The sequence below is a fragment of the Apodemus sylvaticus genome, chromosome 4 (genome assembly GCF_947179515.1).
Source record: "Apodemus sylvaticus chromosome 4, mApoSyl1.1, whole genome shotgun sequence".
Taxonomy (NCBI): Eukaryota; Metazoa; Chordata; class Mammalia; order Rodentia; family Muridae; genus Apodemus; species Apodemus sylvaticus.
Window position 1 is genome coordinate 44,680,749 of NC_067475.1, and position 22,703 is coordinate 44,703,451.

A 22,703-nucleotide genomic window follows, 5' to 3' on the forward strand; every position below is an offset into this window, starting at 1 on the left:
CCATTCCATTGTTACCTTGATCTGAAATCTGTCGTAGCTTCTCACTGCAACTGTTTCATCTTCTCCCCAGATTCATTTCCATCAAGTCTTAATAGAGCAGGCAAGCCCTATAGTCAACCCTCTTGCCAACATGACTAAGTTGTGAATTTTCAAATGGAGTAGAACTAAATACTAGATATAAGTAACATAGAATATAGAGATAAATGATAGTAATTAAAGCATTCCAAATTTGTTCTACTAGATAGCAACTAATTAAATCCATGTACTGTGTTTGGAGAGTTACTGAGGGAGGGGTTTTCTATGCCATGAAGCAATGTTCAGTGAAACTAATTCCCTGGTATAAATTTTCAATAAAGCTGATGAAAGTGCTATATGCTAATTAGTCTTAAAATGGAAAGAACATTTTTAAACTTAATTAACACTATGTTGTTTTCTGTGCACTGTTGACAGAGACCAAGTTGTGTAGGGAACTTCCATTATGAATGCTACACTTACTATACAAGCTAAGTGTGGCCTTTCACATTGTGAATCCATATTTTTCCCTGAGTCTGATGTAGATTAAATTTTATTAGAAGAATAAAGAGCTTTCAAAGAAAGAAATGTCATTAGAGAAGAGTTAGAATGGTTAGGCTCAGAAGAATAAAAGGTAGGTATTCTTTGAACTACATACATCTTTCTATAATGTTATAATTGTAGGGCATCTTGGTCATGAGGTATGAACCTGTTGGTATCTTTGTTCTCTATGTGAAGATAGAGATCTTGGACAGAATTTGAACTCACTGTTACTACCGAGGAGGAATGTTTCTGTTCTGTTTGACATTGTTTACTCTTGGCATCACTTTCCTGTGCTGACACTTTCACTTTCATTCCCCTTCCTGAACTATCTGCTAGGTCATCAGGATGTAGCAAGATTGGGGTATAAAAGAGTAATGCTACCTAAGGAGAAAGACTTGGGGCATTCCTCTCTTCAGTGCCTCTTTGACCACCTTGCATCTTCCATGAAACAGCTTCCTTTGGTTGGGTAGGTAGAACTGCAAGTATGAAGCATCCATGAAAGACAAGGGTAGGAATTTTGCCTTTCACTAACTAGCTAGCATATGGATATCTACATAGTCCAGATCAGCTATTGTGTGTCCAGTTCACATGGGGTTTTGTGTGTTCTCCCATTTCTTAGCTTTTAGAGTGGCTGCTGCTTATTTGAAGTTTCATTTCTTTAAAACTATAACTAGAAAGAATTAAGGCTATGAGGAAATATCATATTCCTTCTATTCAGTTCACAGGAATCTCATCCTTTTATAGCACATCCTTTTGTTTCAAAATTATGTATTGTGTGTTTGCATGTGTGAACTGCTTGGTGCACATGTGAAGGTTATATAATAATCTGTGGGAGTCAGTATTTTCCTTTGACCACATAGATCCCACGGATAGGACTCAGATAATCAGACTTGGATGCAAGTACTATTATCCACTGAAACATCTCATATGCCCTTATAGCACATTTTAATGGGACAATCCTACACATGGAATGTTCTTAGCCAAGTATCCCCAATCAACAAAAGGGTATTGTTTTCATTGTTTTCAATTTTCAGTTATTAAAAGTAGTATAATGACAACCCTTCCAAAACCTCTTTCATTTTGTTCTAGAAATTTGATCTTGTTAACTTTTGACAGGCTGCAAATTACTCGATTCAGGTTCTCCCATTCTTATTTGTTAGATTGACATAAGAGCTGAAGACAGATTGTGTTCTTGTTGCTAATATGGGCACATAGATGCTAAGGCTTAATTGTACCTTCTCTGTTAAACTCTAAATAATCCAGGCACTTACCATTTTATAAGCTAAGCAGCTCAATATTTCCTTTATGCACTCTACTAACTATATAAAGGCATAAATTCAATAAGAGTAAAGGCTCTTTGGAAGGTGAAACTATTTCAAAATAATAATTGGAATATGTTTAGATGCATGGAAGGAGAAATTAGCCATCTGTGATTGACTTCTGTCATATTGTTTGAAGTATGTGTACTTGTCACTGTTTCAAATCCCTAAGAATGAGTAGGTTAGGGCATTCTTTTCTGAAAACTTCCTTTGGTCAATTTTTAATGAGTAGGCAGGCAAGTAGTTTGTTTCCTTGAGTAACAAGGAAAAAAAAATCCAATTTCCATAATCTCAATTTGTTTGTTATCTGAAACACTGAAATGTGTCTATGTTTCTGCATGGTTTCTTACATAGATTAAAGTAAAAGCAGTAGGAGTCAGAAAGTATAGATTGTCATGGAATGAACAAATAGAGCCGTGAACACCGGGCAAGAACTCTTGGCAGCTTTTCCCTGAAAGCTGTGGAGAGCCTGCTGCGTAGAGCCCTAAGGCATTCTGACAGTGAAAAAGCATGCTGATAAATAATGTTTTAAAACATTTAATTAATAACTAAGGCTACAGTATGGATCTCTTCTTCCACAGACAAGAGAAGATTGTTTTTTCTTCTTCTTTAGTTACTTTCCCAAGAGGTATCACACACACACACACACACACACACACAAATTGGAAATGCTAATTGTTGTTTTTGACTGTATAAACTTTGTAAACTTCACAAAATTGTGAGGAAAGAAAATGACAGGCATCCAATGATATTGCTCATAATAAAAATAACAATATAATAATGTTGTGGGAAAAGACAATGAAGTGTTTAAAAGCATAGGGCCAATGACCATATACATTTGAGGTTGTAGATTCAGGAATGTCCCAGAACCTTTTTTCAGGCAGGTAAGACATCCTGTGAAGAGGTTCTTAGGTTAAACTAAAAAATACATGTAAATTACTTAGTGTGGCAAATATTAAACACTGATCTGTCTTAGCTTTTTGTTATTTACTGTGGAATCTTCCTGTCTTGAAGAAGGCTGGGTGTTCCTACCAGAAATGCTTTATGCTGAGAGCCATTAGCCAGATTAACCCTGGGTAAGAAAAGTTACAGAGCCTTTAAGAGCTGAAGTATTAAGAATTGACAGAAGACTCTTAGTTTCTGTTCTCCTTCTTAGTTTCCTAACAGTCGTACTAGGAATTAAAAGGAATAATTGGGGAGCCCTATGGCCTTTGTCCCAAAGAAGAAAATGGTTAACTGTAGGAAGTCCTGCTGGGACCAAAACTATGCCTATGGCATCTACTGTGGGGGATGCATTCTGTTCTTTTGCATTATTCATTTCTGGATATGTTAGTTGTATACTTGGAAATCCTATCACCTTCCTCAAGGAATATCTTCCTGACCACTCTAGCCTTGGTTGAAACTGTAAGCACTCCTGCTCTATACTGTGCTTCTCTCTCAGCTTCAGTAACTGAAACAATTGCTGTTTTCTTGCTTAATTTGCCTCCATACTCCATATGCTCTGAAAGGACATCCATTGTGTTCCAAGGGCCTAGCATGATGCTATGAACATCATAGATACTTAATAATCTCCATAGGCACTTAATCACGAGAGAGTGAATGTTCTATCTGTATAAGTCACTCTTGCAATGCTTGACTTCTTCAAAAGGCTGTATATTCTCTACCTAAAAGCCTAAAGTGGAAAGATGTTCACAGTAGTAATAGTGAGAGAAATAACTAGTTGCTATCCACCCTTGCTTCTTTTTCCCATGTATTCACACTAAATTTTGACATTTGTTCAGGAGAAAAAGGAAAATACAGAAATCCGAGCCTTGTTTACATGACTTGTTTAACTGTTAAGATTTTTGAATTGTGTTGTATACTAGAAAAATCACCTTTTGCATAAGATGATATAGTGAGAAAGGAAATAGAACATTCAGACAGATAACAAACTTGAGGTACAGCCTTCAAGTGGCTTTGTACTCTGCTGGGCACTTCCACACTGCTATTCTGTCATGACCAACATGTGAATACATATGACATCTGATTTTCCTGTTAGCTGTCCATTGTTACTGCAGTGTGTTTTGATAAATGATTTCTAGATGCAAAGATTTTTTAACCCTAAGGCCTTTTGGACTCACTGCTCTCTTACTATTTTCTAACCACTGGCAACAAGTTTTGTTTTGTGTTTGTTATCCTAATTTTAGACTCAGTTACATATATGAACACACCCTCACATCCTTGCTATCTTCCTAATGATCAATCTTCAAATCACTTTCTCTTCATCTTTAATCTTATACTGATTTGGCACAGGCTGAGCTGCCTGGTAGCAGTTAGGTTTTTCACCCTACTTCAATAGCCTTGCATTGTGATTGGAAGGCTAATTTGCTTAGGACTTGTACAATCGGGAGCTTTTTCTCAAAACAGAAGCAGCAAGCTGCTTCACACCAACGTATACTTGGCCTCTCTCCTGTCAATCCATATGTAGCAGATGCAGATAGAATCTGTTGGTTGGCAGAAGAAGTTTTGTGCACATGGCTCCTATTTTTAAGCCTCTGCTGGTTTCCATGTGCAGAGAACATGGAGAATGTGGCTTGGGATGGATGGACACTGAATCTGAGACAGAGAGAGAGAGAGAGAGAGAGAGAGAGAGAGAGAGAGAGAGAGAGAGAGAGAGAGAGACCTAGACTAAAAGATCCATGCAAGCAGACTAAATATGAGCTTCTTACTGCCAGTGTGTATGTGTATGTGCATGCACATGTGTATTATGCATATTGACCAGAAAAGCATGAATAATTCAATCCTCTCTCAAGCTTAGCCACTAAGGTCTCAACACTCTGAATAGAATTGCAATGACTCATATAAATCATATGAGTCTTGAAAGGTCCACTGTTTTTATTGGCAGGTTTTCTCCTCACTCTCTACCTTTGAAATAGTATTGTTACAGAAGCACAGATACATGAATTAATGGCTCCTTCATTTTAAATAATTGATGTAAAAGGCCATCAGGGCAGATTGCTGTAATATGTCATTTTATAGCAAATAAAGACCCAAAGATAATTTCAAAAACATGTTGTGTCCTGTCATTAATGATAAAAGTGCATTAATTGATTTGGCTGTCATCAAAGCAACAGATTAGTTAGGTATGGGACACCAGATTACTACCCAGACAGAGAGAGCAAGTGATTATCTGATATTTCTTAGTTTTAATAATTCCTTACTGTGAGGTGTTGTTGTGACTACCTTTCAAAATACTCTTATATTTCTTATCTCAAATTTCTGGCAGAAACAAATAGTTATTATTCCAAGGTTTTTTCATAATTTTGCCTTATATCTAAGCCTATACTTCAGTTTTCTTTAGCTGTTAGTTCTTGTTTGACTATTCAAATAGTATTCACCCTGTATAATTTTACCCCCTGGTAGTCTACAATACTTGCATAAATTCATGAGAACAACAATTTTGATCTTGTAAGGGATAAAAAGATGTAGAAGAATATTTTTCGACAAAGTGCTCAAGAATGGTTAGAAGAAATAAATGAAATTAAGACATTCTTACCATCATATTATTGTCCACACAAATTATTTTAGTATACTCCAAACCTGCTATAAACCATGCCACTATTCACAGACCATGCCTTTTCCTATTTAGGAATATTTTAAAAAATTTGTTTTACTTGTGTATACGTGTTTGTGTCTCTGTGTGTATATGTGCCTGAGTGCAGTTGAGACCAGGGGGTGGGGCATCAGATAGGCTGAAGCTGAAGTTAAAAGCATTTGTGCACTTTGTTCCATGTGGTTGTTAGGAAACAGTCTCTGGTTCTTTGCATGAATAGTATGCAGACTTAACTGCTGAGCCATTTCTCTGTTGCTTGTCTCTAACTTTGACTTGCAATTTGTATCTCAATTTAGAAAGTTATTGTCGAATACTTGTCACTTGGGCATCTATCTGCCAATCTCCAGTCCCCTCCCTCAACCCCTCTGGTGTCCAGATGGCTTTCATCATCTAGAATGTAGAACAAATTTTCTTAAACTCTGAGAGACTTATAAATCAGATAAATTCACTTTGACCAGTGCCTTTTAATAAAACAGGTAACACTAGTCAATATGTCATGGAAAAATAAGGAAAAGGGTTAGATTTGTGAACTGCTTTGGTTATAGTTATGTCTGTATGTTACTAAGCCAATATTTGAAAATTTTTATTATTGGCTCTTAAAGGAAATTTTTGAAAAATAATCATTTAGTTTATATCTATAAAATCAATATGATTAATCTACTTAGCTGTCTCCTGAAAGGCTCTACCAGAGCCTGACAAATACAGAGGCAGAAGCTTACAGCCAACCATTGGACTGAGCACAGTGTCCTCAGTGGAGGAGTTAGAGAAAGGAGCTGAAGGGTTGTGCAGCCCCATAGGAGGAACAAAAATATAAACCAAACAGAGCTCCCATAGCTCCCAGGGACTAAACTACCAACCAAGGAGTACACACAGGGAGACCCATGGCTCTAGCTGCATATGTAGCAGAGGATGGCCTTGTTCAGTATCAATGGGAGGAGATGCCCTCGGTCCTGCGAAGGCTTGATGGCCCAGTCTAGTGGAACGCAAGGGTGGGGAGGCAGGAGTGGATGCTTCTCTCTCTCATAGAAGCAGGGAGTGGGAATGGGAGAGGGGATTTCTGTGGGGGGTAAATTGGGAAAGGGGATAACATTTGAAATGTAAATAAAAAATACCCAATAAAAAAGAAGAAAAAGAAAAAACTAAAAGCATCATTCTAAATAATGGTTAATTATCCAGTTTGAGTTTCCTAGAAAAGTAGGCAGGTAAAGCAAAATTCTTTTGCTTCTCTGGGATTTATGAGTCAAGAACAAATGACTATAGATTCAAATAGATTAAAAAATCTATTCATATTACCTCCTCTTTTTGTTGGGGTCGGGGTAGTAGCTTTGGCAGGTATACTTTTCAATTCATGAATTTCAATACTTATTGCTACCTAGATGACATGTTGAAGTAATTTACAGTCAACCCCCATATGCCTGTAGGTCCAGACCCACATCATAGATTGATGATTCAAGATAAAATTAAAATCATGGATGCTTGGGTTCTACCTCAGTAATAAAACAAGTGTTTGCCTAAGTGACAATAACCAGAATCCAGCTCTCTACCAGCATCTATCTCAAGTACTTACACTGACCAAATGTTGCTTTCTTAGCATCATTACTCACCTTGCTCTAGACTTTGGCTTAGAAACTAATGTTTTGTCTGAGATCCATCATTAAACATTATATAACACATGCTCCTGTGGCCTGACCCGTAGCCCTTGCTTTTGGACAGAACCTTTTTATTTAATTTTGGTTTCTGTGAACTTCCTATCATTGTATCCAACCAACTAAATTGGTTGCCTCTGCTCCATATAGCTGTCCAACAAGAGAAAAAAGACAGGGAAGATGTCATTTTCTCATCATGAAGTTATCAATGGATTCTGCTTCTCCTCCTCTCATTACATGAACACAGGTAGAAATTTTGAAAAAAAAAACAAAAAAGATAATGTGCAAGAATGGAATGAAGGATAACCTATGAGTTTATAAATGTTTCTTTCTAAAGGTAGATTCATCTTCTTTATGTTGTTCCTTCTCATTTTGCTCCCAAAATGATTTAAAAAGTACCTTCTTAAACCAGGGTTCAGGAGCAGTGGCTATGGAGCTAAGGGTGAGGAACAGGTTGATATATATGTATATGTATATGTATATGTGTATGTGTATATTATATATATATATAATGCAGGGAATCAGTGCCCTGTTTTGGTGCTGTCATCTAGCTCTGTCCTAGACTAATAGCCACACACCAGAATCAAAATGTCTGTTCCCTAGCAGGTGATTCATTGCTTCTTGTCCTCTCACTCAAGTTGTTCCCATGGGAAATAAATCTGGTGGCAAGAGAAGAGCTAGGAAGACATAAGGCTGACTTCTGGGCACTTTGGTTCTCCTCAGGACCCATGACCAACCCTGCCTGTAAGTGAAGATATGGGGATGCAGAAAGTCTGTTAGACTGGTCAAAACCCAGGTATTGAGTACCAAGGCAATTGCTTCTTTCTATAGTCTGAAGACTGACACTATTTTCCAAATCATAACAAAAATATTATGAGAGCTTGATTTTGAATCAAAAGGGTTATATTTTCATTTTCTCATATCAGAATGAGGATGTTGTTGCCTGGACTCTAAAAGAGCAAGCCAGTGTGCTACAAAGTGATCTAAAATTACCTCAGTTTCTTGAACACTTCTCATTGCTTATGCACCATTTTAACATTAGAGTGTAAGTTACTTTCCTTAATTTCATTCAATTGTCTCATCCATCCTCTATGGTCACATTAGTATGCAGTTGAGAAAGGCAGCCTGACTTCATGGACAAGGCCTCCCTGCAAACAGGAGCTGCCACAGGTTCTGCTAACTTAGAAAGAATGAAACCAAGATTGTTCATTCCTAATTTCTGTGAAGAAAATTTCCACCCCATACAAGTAGAAACAAGCAAACATTTACAACACCCCCTTGTATAGAATAATAACCCTGAGGTTATTTAGTCTTGTTAAACTGGATTTTAACATGTACATGAATTTTTATACTGATGCTCCAAATTGAAGAAATTTATTTATTTATTTATTTATTTATTTATTTTAATTTTTTATTTACATTGCAAATGATTTCCCCTTTTCTGGGTCCCCACTCCCCGCAAGTCCCATAAGCCCTCTTCCGTCCCCCTATTCTTCCATCTACCCCTTCCCACTTCCCTGTTCTGGAATTCCCCTATACTCTTGCACTGAGTCTTTCCAGAACCAGGGACCACTCCTCCATTCTTTTTGGACATCATTTAATTTGTGGATTATGTCCTGGATATTCAAAGTTTCTGGGCTAATATCCACTTATCAGTGAGTGCATACCATGATTGATCTTTTGAGACTGGGTTACCTCACTTAGTATGATGTTCTCCAGCTCTATCCATTTGTCTAAGAATTTCATGAATTCATTGTTTCTAATGGCTGAATAGTACTCCATTGTGTAAATATACCACATTTTTTGTATCCATTCCTCCGTTGAAGGACATCTAGGTTCTTTCCAGCTTCTGGCTACTACAAATAGGGCTGCTATGAACATAGTGGAGCATGTGTCCTTATTGCATGCTGAAGAATCCTCTGGATATATGCCCATTAGTGGTATAACAGGGTCCTCAGGAAGTGACATGCCCAGTTTTCTGAGGAACTGCCAGACTGATTTCCAAAGTGGTTGCACCATCTTGCAATCCCACCAGCAGTGGAGGAGTGTTCCTCTTTCTCCACATCCTCGCCAACAGCTGCTGTCTCCTGAGTTTTTGACCTTAGCCATACTGACTGGTGTGAGGTGAAATCTCAGGGTTGTTTTGATTTGCATTTCTCTAATGATTAATGATGTTGAACATTTCTTAAGGTGTTTCTCAGCTCTCCGAAGTTCTTCATGTGAAAATTCTTTGTTTAGCTCCATACCCCACTTTTTTTGAAAATTTTCAAAAGGTGGTTACCACTATTTTGACATTCTCTATGTGAAACTTGGTTTTCTGGACAGTCTTCAGAGTTCCTAAGTCATACAAAAATTACTGTGCATCTTTAGTATCAAATTCCAGGGTGAACTGCTTTATGCTGATAATAGTAGCAATTGGTAGGACAAAACAAGAACATGGCTATGAATTTGAGGTCATTCTAGGCTACATAGTGACTTTCATGTTGGACGTTAAGACTCTGATCTCAAAAACTCTAAATCAAGAATGAAAGCAAAATAGCAACAATCAAACTAAATCAAAAACAAACTGTTAAAGGGAATATCCAAGGGAACTTGGAGAAGTGAGTTGAACATAATCAAAATATATTGCATGCATATATAAACTTCTCCAAGTTTCTATAATCTATCTATCATCTATGAATCATTTATCTGTCTGTCTGTCTGTCCATCTGTTCCTCCCACCCATCATTCATCCATCCATCCATCTATCCATCTATCTATCTATCTATCTATCTATCTATCTATCTATCTATCTATCTATCTATGTATCTACCTATCCATCCATCCACCCATCTTCCAATATATCTATACATCATCCATCTATCTTCCTATCTATCTATATATCATCTCTGTTTCCATCATATACCTATCTATCTTTTCATGTATCCATTCTTATCTAGCCAGATGCTGCCTAATAAAGAACAAAGCATTTTCTGTTGCCTTAAAACTTAGCATGTGCTGGCAGGAGCCTGATATAGCTGTCTCCTGAGAGGCTCTCCCAGAACCTGACCAATACAGAGGTGGATGCTCTCAGCCAACCATTGGACTGAGCACAAGGTCCCCAATAAAGGAGCTAGAGAAAGGGCTGAAAGAGTTGAAGGAGTTTGCAGCCCCATAGGAGGAACAACAATATGAACCAACCAGTACCCCCAGAGCTCCCAAGGACTAAACCATCAACAAAGAGTACCCATGGAAGAACCCATGGCTCCAGCTGCATATGTAGCAGAAGATGGCCTTGTTGGACATCAAAGGAAGAAGAGGCTCTTGGTCCTGAGAAGGCTTGATGCCCCACTATAGGGAAATGCCAGGACAGAGAGGCAGGAGTGGGTGAGTTGGTTATCGGGGGAAGGGGGATAGGATAGGGGGTTTCGGAGGGGAAACCAGGAAAGAGGATAACATTTGAAATGTAAATAAAGAAAATATCTAATTAAAAAAAACTTGGTTCAAATGGACTTCTCAATTATCTCTATATAGAAACAACCTTCATGGTTGTTTCCATAGAGACTTCAGAAATGTTATAAAGATTTGTCAAATATAGGATCTTAGGGTTTGAGAGTGCATCACATGTAACTCTTTTAAGTTTTATGCATCTTTTACAGAGTCAAAATGTCAAACTGAAAACAATAGTAAACTAGAAATCAATACATGAGCTCCAAATTTTTAAAAATTACATTGAATGATTATTTATTTCTGTATTTAACACATATCTACTACTTAAATTTTAATAGAGCCCAACTCTTTAGCTTTCTTGGCTAACAATTATACTTGGAAAATCAATTACATCACTTTCCATTTTTTCCTTTTTGTATTTTCACACCTCAGCACACTCATACCTGTTTGTGTACACACACACACACACACACACACACACACACACACACACAGACATGTGAATACATGAAAACGTACATCCACACATAGCCCTCCCCCCACATCCAGCCACTTCTTTAGTGCATAGTTGATGATATTTACTAATCTGATATAGAAAAGTATGTTTTTCTTAGGAATAAAGAAATATGCGTCTTATGGATAAGACTTAGGCACTCAGAGGGACTTCTGTTGCCTATGTCCTTTTCCTACAATTCATAGGATGCATAGGATGTTCTTTTCTCCCTGACTCTGCAGTTGTTCAGTTTACTGTATGATGCTCTGTGGTACTGCAACATTTTCTACTACAAACTGGATGTCCCCCTGTTACTGCTGCTTCATATCATCCTCCCCCGCAGAGTTCCTTACCTGGATTCCTTTCAGCAGCAGCAGTTTGTGAGCCTCCAATGCTTTGCTGTTTATATTAAACCATGAGTGTGTGTCAAAGAAGCTGTGAATTCATTACCAGAAGGCTGTGATGCCTCCCTAAAACTCTGCCTTAGTTACCTGGTTTTCCTTTCATCATTAGTCACTTATTTTTTATTTAGAGTTGAATTAGAGTAACTGTTTTGTGTGCTGTGTTCCTAAGTGCCTCTTAAGAACAAAAGAGAATATATATCATAACAGAAATATTTGTAGATATTTTTAGATGTAGATGTCTTTATCTTTCCATTAAAAATATTTATTTGTTTTTGCACGTGGTGTGAAGCAAATAGGCTTCCTCTTCATTTAACTATTCTTCCTTCCAAACTAAAGGATTCAAGTTTTAGCCACTGACAGTGTTGTTCTACCAGCCCTAGTCACTAATCCATCAAATTAGCTGTGGGTCACTACCACCTGGTGATAACAGGGCGGAAAGGGGATTGCATCTTTTGTGTGCATTCATGCCCTGACATCTGCCTATGTCGGGAAATCTATCAAAATCATATGATCATTGTGTGTTTCCCCAAGTGCTCATTGAGAAATAATGTAAAAGTTCCTTTCTGCTGTGGGGAGTAATGATAAAAATTATTGGACTGATGTTCAGAAAGAGTCTCAGAATTCTCTTATGAAGCCATTACACAGTCGCAAGTACTATTATTATTTTGCTATTCCAGAATCTTTATTTTTCATTTCTCAAAGTCATTTGGGTCATTTACTATGACATTTTCTGATTCCTTGACAATTTTTAATGGCCCTTTGAGGGCTGCTTAATCCCCTTGTTGATGATCCATCTGTTGGCACAGTTCATGCTTTTTCACAACATTAATATTCAGGATTAAGAAAAACAGTTGTAGCTATTTTGTGTCTCGATGAAATTGCTTATCTTCTGGTGGAGAAATTTATGATCTTGCCTTTTGAATTGGATTTGTGTATTTTCTGCAGACTTCCTTTGTGGAAAGGTGGGTCCAACGCTCAGAAAAGCACTCTTTCCATTTTATTTATTTGTTTGCACCCCAAACGTGGCTTCTCTCGGTCCCTCCCTCACCCAGCCTTCTCCCTCTCTATCTCCCCTCTCATTTTACTCTGAGCCGGTGTGAAGCCCTCCCCTCCCCATCCCCCATCTAGCACACCTAGTCTCTGACAGATTAAGCCCATCCTCTCTTATAGAAACCAGATAGGGCAGCCATGAAGACTGAGCATCCTGCCTCCTACATATGTGCGGAACAGGGGGATACGGGGAGCGCGTTCCAGTCCCTCTATATTCTTTGGTTGATGGCTTCGATTCTGAGATCTCTCAGAGGTCCAGGTTTGCTAACTCTGTTGGTCTTCCTGTGGAGGTCCCATCTGCTTCTGGGCCTTTGATCCTTTCCCAACTCTTTCATTAAGTGTCCCCTACCTCTGCTTCTGTATTTGTCTACTGCTTGGTATAGCCACTCAGAGGACAGTTCTGCTAGGCTCCTGTCAGCAAACATAAGAGTATGATTAATAATGCCAGGGATTGGTGTTAGCTCATGTAATCAGTTTCGAGGTGGGCCGGCTATTGGTTGGCCTTTCCTTCAGTCTCTGTTCCATCCGTGCATTTCTTTTAGACTGGACACATTTTGGATGGAAAGATTAGTGGGTGGGTTTGTGGCCCTACTCTCCCACTGTAGGTCCTGCCTGGCTACAGGTCCTACTCTACAGGTTCCATATTCCTACTGTTAGGCATCTCCACTAAGGTTAATTGCGATGACTCCTGGGAACTCGTCTATCCCAGATCTCTGGACTTCCTAGAGATTCTCCCTGTGCTTCTTCCACATAGGAAGCTCCAGAACTTCATTCTCCTGGCCTCTTTACTATCTCTCCCTGCTCCGTATCCTGCCTTCCCATTCCCTTCCCATTGGCTTTTCCCTCTACTTTCCTCCCTCCCTCTGCCTCCTATGACTAATTTGTTTCCCCTTATAAGTGTGATTCAAGCATTCTTGCTTAGGCCTTTCTTATTTAACTACTTTGAGTCTGTGGAATATATCCTGAGTATTCTGTACTTTTTGCCTAATATCCACTTACCAGTGAATACCTACCAGGCCTGTCCTTTGTGTCTGGGTTACCTCACTCAGTATGATATTTTCTAGTTTCATCTATTTGCTTGAGAAATTAATAATGTCTTTGTTTGTAATAGATGATTAGTTTTAAAATTGCATAACCAAACTACATTTTCTGTGTCCATTCTTTAGTTGAGGGACATCTGGGTTGCTTCCAGTTTCTGGTTATTATAAATAAAGCTGCTATTTACATAGTAGAGCATGCTGTCCTTAGGGTATGGTAGACATCTTCTGGGTATATGCCCAGGGGTGGTATAGCTGAGTCTTGAGGTAGAACTATTTCCAATTTTCTGAAAAACTGGCAGACTGATTTCTAGAGTGGTTGTACAAGTTTGCATTCATACTACCGTTGGGGGAATATTCCTTTTTCTCCACATCCTCGCCAGCAAGTGCTGTTGTCACTGAGCGTTTTAATCTTAGTCATTCTCACTGGTATAAGGTGGCATCTGAGTTGAGTAACACACGTTTTTATGGAAAGTTATGGAAGGAAATGTGAGGACCATGCGTTCTCTGAAAGCACTGCTGTGCTTATTCCTGCACCATGGCAGTACTGATGCTTTCTTGACTGCAATCTCAAATTAGCAATGTTCTATGAGTATGGGGCATGCACTGTGAATCTCTCTCTCTCTCTCTCTCTCTCTCTCTCTCTCTCTCTCTCTCTCTCTTTCTCTCTCTCTCTCTCTCTCTGTGTGCACATGTGCACATGAGCACACACATGTGCAAGTATTGATGAATACTTGCACAATACTCAAAACGAAGGAACAGAATAGGGTAGCATATTGTGACCTTTTCCTTTAATCTTCTGAGCTTCTAGGTACAGCAGATATGACTACAAAGTAGCTTTTTCTATAGAATTGCATTATTATAGAAATCCTAGAGAGTCAAGAATGGCAACAATGATAAATGAGAGAATATTACTATCCAGTGAGAAAATAGTACCAATAAAATAGTTTAAAATTTATTTAACTCTGCATTTGAAACAGGTAAACTTAAAAATGACAATTTTTAATTTTAGAAGTATCAAATTTTAACATAGAATAATGTACAGGGTTCCTTGTCTCTTTGTATTATTATTATTATTAGTATTGTTGTTGTTGTTGTTTTATTAATTTTTCTAAGCTAGAAAATATCAAATGATTTTGGTTTACCAAGTCTTGGGACTGGTGAGATTGCACAACAGATAACATGCACTTGCCACCAAGCATCACCACCCCACCTAAGTTAGACCCCAGGATCCCTAGACTAGAAGGAAAGAATTGACTCCTGTAAGTTGGCTGTCTTCACATACATAGTATGGCAGGCACACACACTCACTCACACACACACACACACACACACACACACACACACACACACACTAAATTTTAGAAATATTTTAATGGTTGCATTATTGGTATGGACTTCTTATTTAATTAAGAGGAAATCATTGAACACAATCTTCCCATTAATGTGCAAAATTTTACCCTATTAAGAATTTCCATGGGAAAACTGTTCTTTTTCCTCCCTCTTATTGATACTCTCTTCTGCCCAGTTCTGCCCCTCCCTATTTACTATTGTACAAAGTTTTATCTACAAAATATAGATGCTATGGGCCAGCCAATGTATGCAGACTGGTGGCCACACCAGTTAAGGATTTTTGGCCCAAAAGGAATTAATCATATTCATAAAATTCCAGAGTTCGCTTTCATTTATATTCTTAAAATGTTATAATAGAAATATAAACTTAAAATACTACAAATTCTATATAAACCCTAAAAGAAGATATTTTTAAGACATACAACCTAGTTTTATTATAAAGCATGAAACAAGTGAAAAGTATATACTGGTCTGGTCCTCGTTTCTATTTTAAAAAAATTCTCTATTAACATTGTTGCTCCACTTCCAGGGCAGTAAGATGACATTCTTTCTCTCTTCATCTCCAATTCTGTATTTGTCCTCTTTCTCCTGCTGTAAAAAGACTTAACCTTTTCTACAAAGTCATTCATTTTCTTCACTAACAATGCATTCAAAATCTCCATGTAATAATTTTTGAGTATGTATGTACAAGTCTCAATGGATTTTAACTAACTTTGACCTCCTTGATATCCAATAAAATTGAAAGCAGTTATTTCAATGTATTTTGTGGTTTGATGCATTCAAGAAGCCATGTAATATTGACAGATCACATTAAAATCCTGATTCAGATAAAACAGTAGGGAGAGGGACGTTTATGTGGTCTCTATGGGAAATCCAATTACAGGATGGACATAGGGCAATCAGAGTCAGGTGTCTATTACTTTTTAGGTGTGATCATGACATCATCAGAGTTGATGGAACATTCAATTTATCTACAGATACATGATAATTCATAAGAGAAATGAAATGAAACCTGGGTTTTTGAACACTCAACCAAGACAGAAAAATAGCTGAAGGCACACGGCAAGGTCTTGGTGGTTACAGAGAGAATGTGGACAATGCTGTCTCTTGTATGCATTTGAAATGCTTAATATCAAGTGCTTTTGAAACAAGGAAAAGAGGCCAGAGAGATGACTCAGAGGTTAAGAGCACTGTCTGCTCTTCCAGAGGGCCTGAGTTCAATTCCCAGCAACCACATGATGGTTCACAAGCATCTACAATGAGATCTGTTGTCTTCATCTGCAGACGGAATACTGTATGCATAATAAATAAAACCTTAAAAAAGTCGAAATAAGGAAAGGCATGTCTGTCTAGGAAAGGCTTCAGAAAGTAAGATCTTTTTAAATCAGGACCATTTATATTACAGGCTACATAGTTATACATTATTCATATATTAATTACCATCACAGAATTTTATTCAAAGTTGTTGCTGCTGCTGATGTTTCTGTTGTTGTGGTCTTGAGACAGGGATCATGTATTACATGCTTGCTTCTAACTTACTATACAACTGAGGTTGAACTTGAACTTCTGATTTTCCTGCCTCTGTTTTCTGACTGCTGATATTCCATACACTACCCACTCCCCTCATTATGTTTCAGTCTTTATGATTAAAATAACCTCTCAGACAGCAACTTTGAGTAGACGTGATTTGTTTTAACTCACCATTCGAGGTTATAGCCCCATTATAACAAGAAAGTTCAAGCAGGAGCCTAAAGCAGCTACTTACTTCATATCCACAGTTAAGAGTAGAGAGAAAGAAGTGTAGATGTGCTTAGTATCTAACCAACCTTTTCCACTCATATATATTCCAGCTCCTTAAAAGAAGGGTATGGCCCACTTTAAGACTTCCTCTAACGAACACAGTGGGTCTCAACCTTCTAATGCTGTCATCCCTTAATACATTTCCACACATTGTGGTGATCCCTGACCATAAGATTATTTTCATTGATACGTTGTAACTGTACTTTTCCTACTGTTATGAATCATAATGAAAATATTTGTGGTTTCTGAAAATCTCAGGTATCCCCATGAAAGGGTTATTTGACCCTTAAAGGTGTTGCAACTCACAGGTTGAGAACCAGTGACTTATGCTCTTAAGCTTGGAACCCTCATCTTTCTTTACTGGTGTGCATTTAATTTTTGCCTAAAATTCCATCTTATTTTCCATGAGTAAGGCACGATGCAAGGACTCCAATGTCTATCAATCTCCACTGGATTCTCCCCATTTCCTCCACTCTCCATGCTTCTTAGAAAACCTCCTCTTTTGCCTTGTTTCCCCATCAAAGAAGAAACTTGAGGCAAAGAATCCTATCCTTTTTATTTTCAGTTTTTAGGAGGTCATTTAGCATAGAGCTTCACATATATTAGAAATTATATGGATATTTAATAAGCGGGTAAATGAAGCCGAGTCTATAAATCTGTGTGGCTGTGTAACTGAAAAGTCTCATCATGAAGATGGCCTAATTGAGAAATATGCTTTGTTATTTCTCTCCTTCCTTTTATGGAAACTATGCTTTTGACACTTTGGGCAAGAGCATTGTAATGTGGCCAACTTAGATGTCTGAGAGGGAGTTGTTTACCAATGCATTTAAATTCATAATGCTTTCCTCTTAAAACTCAACAACATTGCCTTATAAGCAGAGGGTCTTTCCACGATTGCCATTGTTTTGAAGCCCTCTCTTTCCTGTGTACTAAGTAAGCCAAAGTTTGAGTTGTAGACAGACTTACTTTACTTTGGGCTTTTCCTGGCTCATATTTTGTTTACTTTTTATTGAAGAACCATATTAGAAGAGAACAGAGGGTGAACTTCATATAACACTGTTTTTTTTCTTTTTGCTATCCATGTTATGTACATATCAAAGATACACATCCCTGAAGCTGAGCCTGCTATATGGAGATCAAATCTTTGTAGAATCTCTTTGCTGAGTTAAAGATATGAAACCATTGGCACTTCAGAGACTATTTCTATTTCTGCAGAATTCCTATAGGGAGAATAGTAGGGGGAGTCTTCAAACCTATGGGAAAATTCAGTGAGCTGTTGGTTTTCCAGCCCTCCTGTCTTTTCCCTGCTTTCTCTGAATGTATGTATATGCAAAAGCAGAAGGCTGGCTTTCCCTGGGGGAAAAGCAAGTACATTTGTGAGTTTTCTTCCTAGTTAGATGAGCAAAAATCTTCTGCTTTACCTGGAATGCACAGTTTCTTTCATAAAGGTTAATTGAAATATCAGAACATTTATAGAATTTGAGAATATCTAGAAAGAATCCTTACTTCAGTTGTTATTTCAAAGAGTTGTATAACTTTGCAGAATCTTCTTTATACTTAGGACAAATGCATTGGGATAATAGGTACTATAGGGAAGGGTTAGAGGCTGCAAATTTGAATAAATACCCATGGGGATATTTAGAAACCTCTTCCCAAGTGGTTCTTGTAGTCTTGGCATTCTCTTGATGTGATCTATGACCTGATTAATTAGAAATGCAGAGAGATGTAGATATTAAAAGGGGGGAAAAGGTGTATTAAAAAAATAAAACTAGTCTCCAGACAACATGAGGGTAAGTGAAGATGATAACTTGCAAAGGAAATACAGCCTGTGCTCTCTAAAGTGAGGAGGCCAAATGGCCATCATCAATTTGTCCCCAGGACAAATGCTAGTCCAGTAGGTTAAGCACATATTACTCCATCTCTGAAATAACTGCCTATTCCCTTTCTCTCTAAAGCTAGGATATCTGCAGATGACCAAGGACACACTTGGAACAACAAATGCCATTTTCTCAAAGCAATTTAGTTGCAGAACTCTCAGAGAAAGAGAAATACTAAAAGGAAGTGAAAGCAGCCCACAGGCCTGGCACAAAGACAAAGAAAAGCCGGACAAGGAAGACACACTGTGACACTCTTCTGGTGATGAACAGAGGAACTTTGATGTTGCAACAATTTCCAAATGAACTCTGATGTACACACTGTCCCAGAAATAGAGAAAATTTTGATTTGTTTAACAATGAACATATATGAAGTCCAATCCCATCTTTGCTTGAGAGGAGGAAGTAAGATTCTCTGTGGCTTATGTGCGGCTGCTCTGGAGGCACAGGCAAGGATGGTGGAGTCCACGCTGTCCAGGTTGCTTCCCACAGGCTCTTCCTATTTGTGCACAGCGCGCACACACACACACACACACACACACACACACACACACACACACACCAAAACGAACCAGTAAGTCTCTGTGTCTGAAGTGACAGTAATGGACAAGACAATTTTTATAATTTTTGTTTTAACCCTTTGTTTTGTTTTCTTACCAGCTCCTTTGTCAACATCATGGGGACTTTTTGTTCTTTTAATGACAAAAATGAATGGGAGGGAGTGAAATAAATTCTAACATCAAAAAACAAAGCCCAAATTATGGAGAGGTGATTAGCAAAGTTATAGAGGCATCTGGAGGTCTTGGATTGGAATTACGACAGTAAAGACTTTGATCATTGTGACCCTTAAAGTAGATATTTCCCAAGAGGGAGCTTAGAGTAGGTGTTTCAGAAGTGTCTGTATTAAAATGTCTATGCTTTCTTTATATAGTTTAGTGATTTGGAGTACATTTCTCTTCTTCTGCATTGGTTGCTTTATGTATGAAATGCAAATAATAGCTTCAATAAGTGCTGTGACTGTGTCAGTTTAAATTGGAATTCTAGTGTAGTTTTTGATGTTCCATTTGATATCTAAAATGCATTTAAGGCGTTGTCTCTCACATATCAGGGTAAGAGGTTTGCTAATGAAATAAATACATAAAATATGAACCATGGGAAAATTGTCTGGATCCTGAACATATATACATACACACATACACACACACATACACACATATATACATACTTACATACATTTATACATACATGCATGAATGCATACATACACACATACACAATACAAGTAGAAAATAAAAAAACTTTAATTTATATAATTTTTCTTTCACCCTAAAACTTATATCATCTACTCATATTAAAATTTGTTAAGATAAATCACTGACATTCGTGTCTAATTTGTAAATTGGAGGCTGGGCTCAAATTGCGTTTTGTTGCATCAGAGAAACTGACAGTTGGTATTTCAGATTGGATTTTACCTGTAAAACAGAAGCTGACATTGTATAAGGATATTAGATATGGAAATTGCTATTACTTTTACATAATCACATTCTAAGACTGTGTTATATAGATTCCGCACTTCGCACAGCCTCTGTAAACAAGATAATGGTTGCCACTAATTTTCTCAGGTTGAGCAATAAAAATATTAATATAGATCATCAAAACTCAGATTATCTTTTATAAGGAATTGAACAAGGGGTTAAAACCTCTGGCCACTCATTGTTTAGAGCATTAGCTCAAAGGTGGTATAATATCACAGTTATGAAAAATCACTTGTACCTTGTAAAGGATCAAATTAGAAATTTTTTCCTCATGGCAATTCTCTTCACTAACTTAATTTTCATAATTGTCTATATTTTACAACCTGGTATATTAGAACATATGGAATTGAAATGGTACTGAAAACAATATTCATATATTGAAAGTTAAAAAGGAAGACTAAAATTATTATGATTTTATTTAAATTAGAAACATCCATTTTAATAATAGTTTGAATCACTTTTCACTGAAATTCAGCATGTCTTCTTACCCTCAATGAATGGCTTTCTAATCTTGTCAATCACTCTTATGCAATATCAGGGCACACCTGAAGCCATATAAACATTTTAAAAACGTGTTTATTTTTTTATTAGGCAGAAGTTTCAGTATCTTGATGTATTCTGTGCAAATATAAAGAGATTTATGGAGCTTCAGAGAGATCTCAGCAAAACTGTGCAGATGCTCACGTGTAATCTGTGTGCATTCTTAAATGTATGCACCTTGCTGTACTCCGTCTGTTTTGATACTCTAAACTCCTTCTGAAAATGACATCCCCAGGATGCAAGGAGCCTTCCATGTGCTCACACACAGTAATCAGGCTCCAGACACTTTTCACAGTGAAATAAAAGCACAGGCTGTGCAGCTTAAAATGCTTCTTGTATTAAGATTAAAGCATTTTCTAGAAGAGCATCATAACATATTTAGTATCATTTTTCTTGTTTACTTGTGTTATTCTGTCTTTCTCAACGTCTTGGGCTATAAACCCGTCCCATTATGCTTTAAATACAGCAAGCATCAGAGGAGAAAATGGGGGTGGTTTGTGCTCACAGCAGCATGAAGTCCAGTAAAGGTTAATGAACTTCTACTATGGAAGAAATTGAAGACCCAATTTTAACCCAGGCCAGGTGAAGAATATAACAATTCTTGTAAAATCTGCTATAATTGTATCGAGACTTTTCAACTGAGGCTTATATTTTTGTATCTAAATAGGAAATACACATAAACATGGCACTTTTTGTTTGAACTGAAATTGTTTAGCATCCATTCATCTTATTTCCTTCATCTCTAACAAAAAGTGGACAGGTTGGCATTTAGTGTACCATAAAGAAGACCAAATAGCTCTCTAAGGGTGCAGAATGGAGACCACAGAAACACTCAAGATAAAAGTTTTCAGTCCTGATATTAAGATGAGCCTCTAAGAAACTACTTGACAGTATATAATAAATCCTATATTAAAATGGAGGACTATCAAAAGTAATTACGTGTCACATGAATTACAAATTGTTTTTACTAGATCTTATAGTATAAAACCCTAAACGTCTCTGAAGTTCTTTATGTGAAGCCATAACGATTTACCTACTTAAAAAAATGGGCATATATTGGGTTAGCATTTTAAATAGGATTTTAAACTCTTGCCTGAATTAAATTCTTTTAGATTAGAATATGTTTGACAGCTTTATTTTGTTTAAAAACTGCCAGCTTGTGCTGCTTGGGATAAATCTTCCATATTGTATTTCTTTATAGAGAGCATGGGTAAGTGGAAGGAAGAATGTCTTCTGGAGACAAATTCATGAATTTTTTAAAACGCATGAATGATGTCATGATGAACGCTTCCTCTGTGGAAGAGAGGGGATCAGAAAGCCAGAAGAAGCAAGCAGAGCAGGAGCATTGGCATTGGTGTTAGTGCCATCTTTATAGATGACTGTGGAAGGGTTTTATTACAAAAGCAACAAAGCATTCAATTGGAGCTAGAAAAAGAAACTAGAACAGAAAAATAGTTTTGTTAGCTTCATAAGACAATAGATTTGATACTATTCAGTTTATAAAAGAAGAGGTATATATATGTGTGTGTTGTGTGTGTGTATATATATATATATATATATATATATATATATATATATATATATATATATATATATATATATATGTTTATATAAGAACATTTGAGCCAGGGGATACCTTCTAGTGTGTAAACTGGATAGAATACAAGCAGCAATCCAAGGGAGGGCATTTCAAAATGCTAGCTCTGGTGCTGAGAATCTTGTCAGTAAAAACTCATCTTTTCAAACGGGGGGTGGGATGTGGGGCTGCAGTATAGTTGTAGGTAAGTATGTAGGTGCAGTGGGAGGAATTCATGAAGAGTACTTTCTGTTGCTGTCATTTTTCTGCGTAAATGAATGAGGTTGGCCCTTAGCTGTGTGCCAGATAGAGCAAACTGGGCTTGATGCTCTTAGAAAATGAATTGTATGTAAGTTGGAAAGTATTAGCAATTTCAAGAGACAAGGGTGAAAGGAATGAAATGGAAATCAAGTTTGCCATGAACAAGAAATAAGACAATTGTGACACAAGAGTTGCAAAAGGAAATGGAAAGATAAATTGATGTTTTCACAGAGACTCAC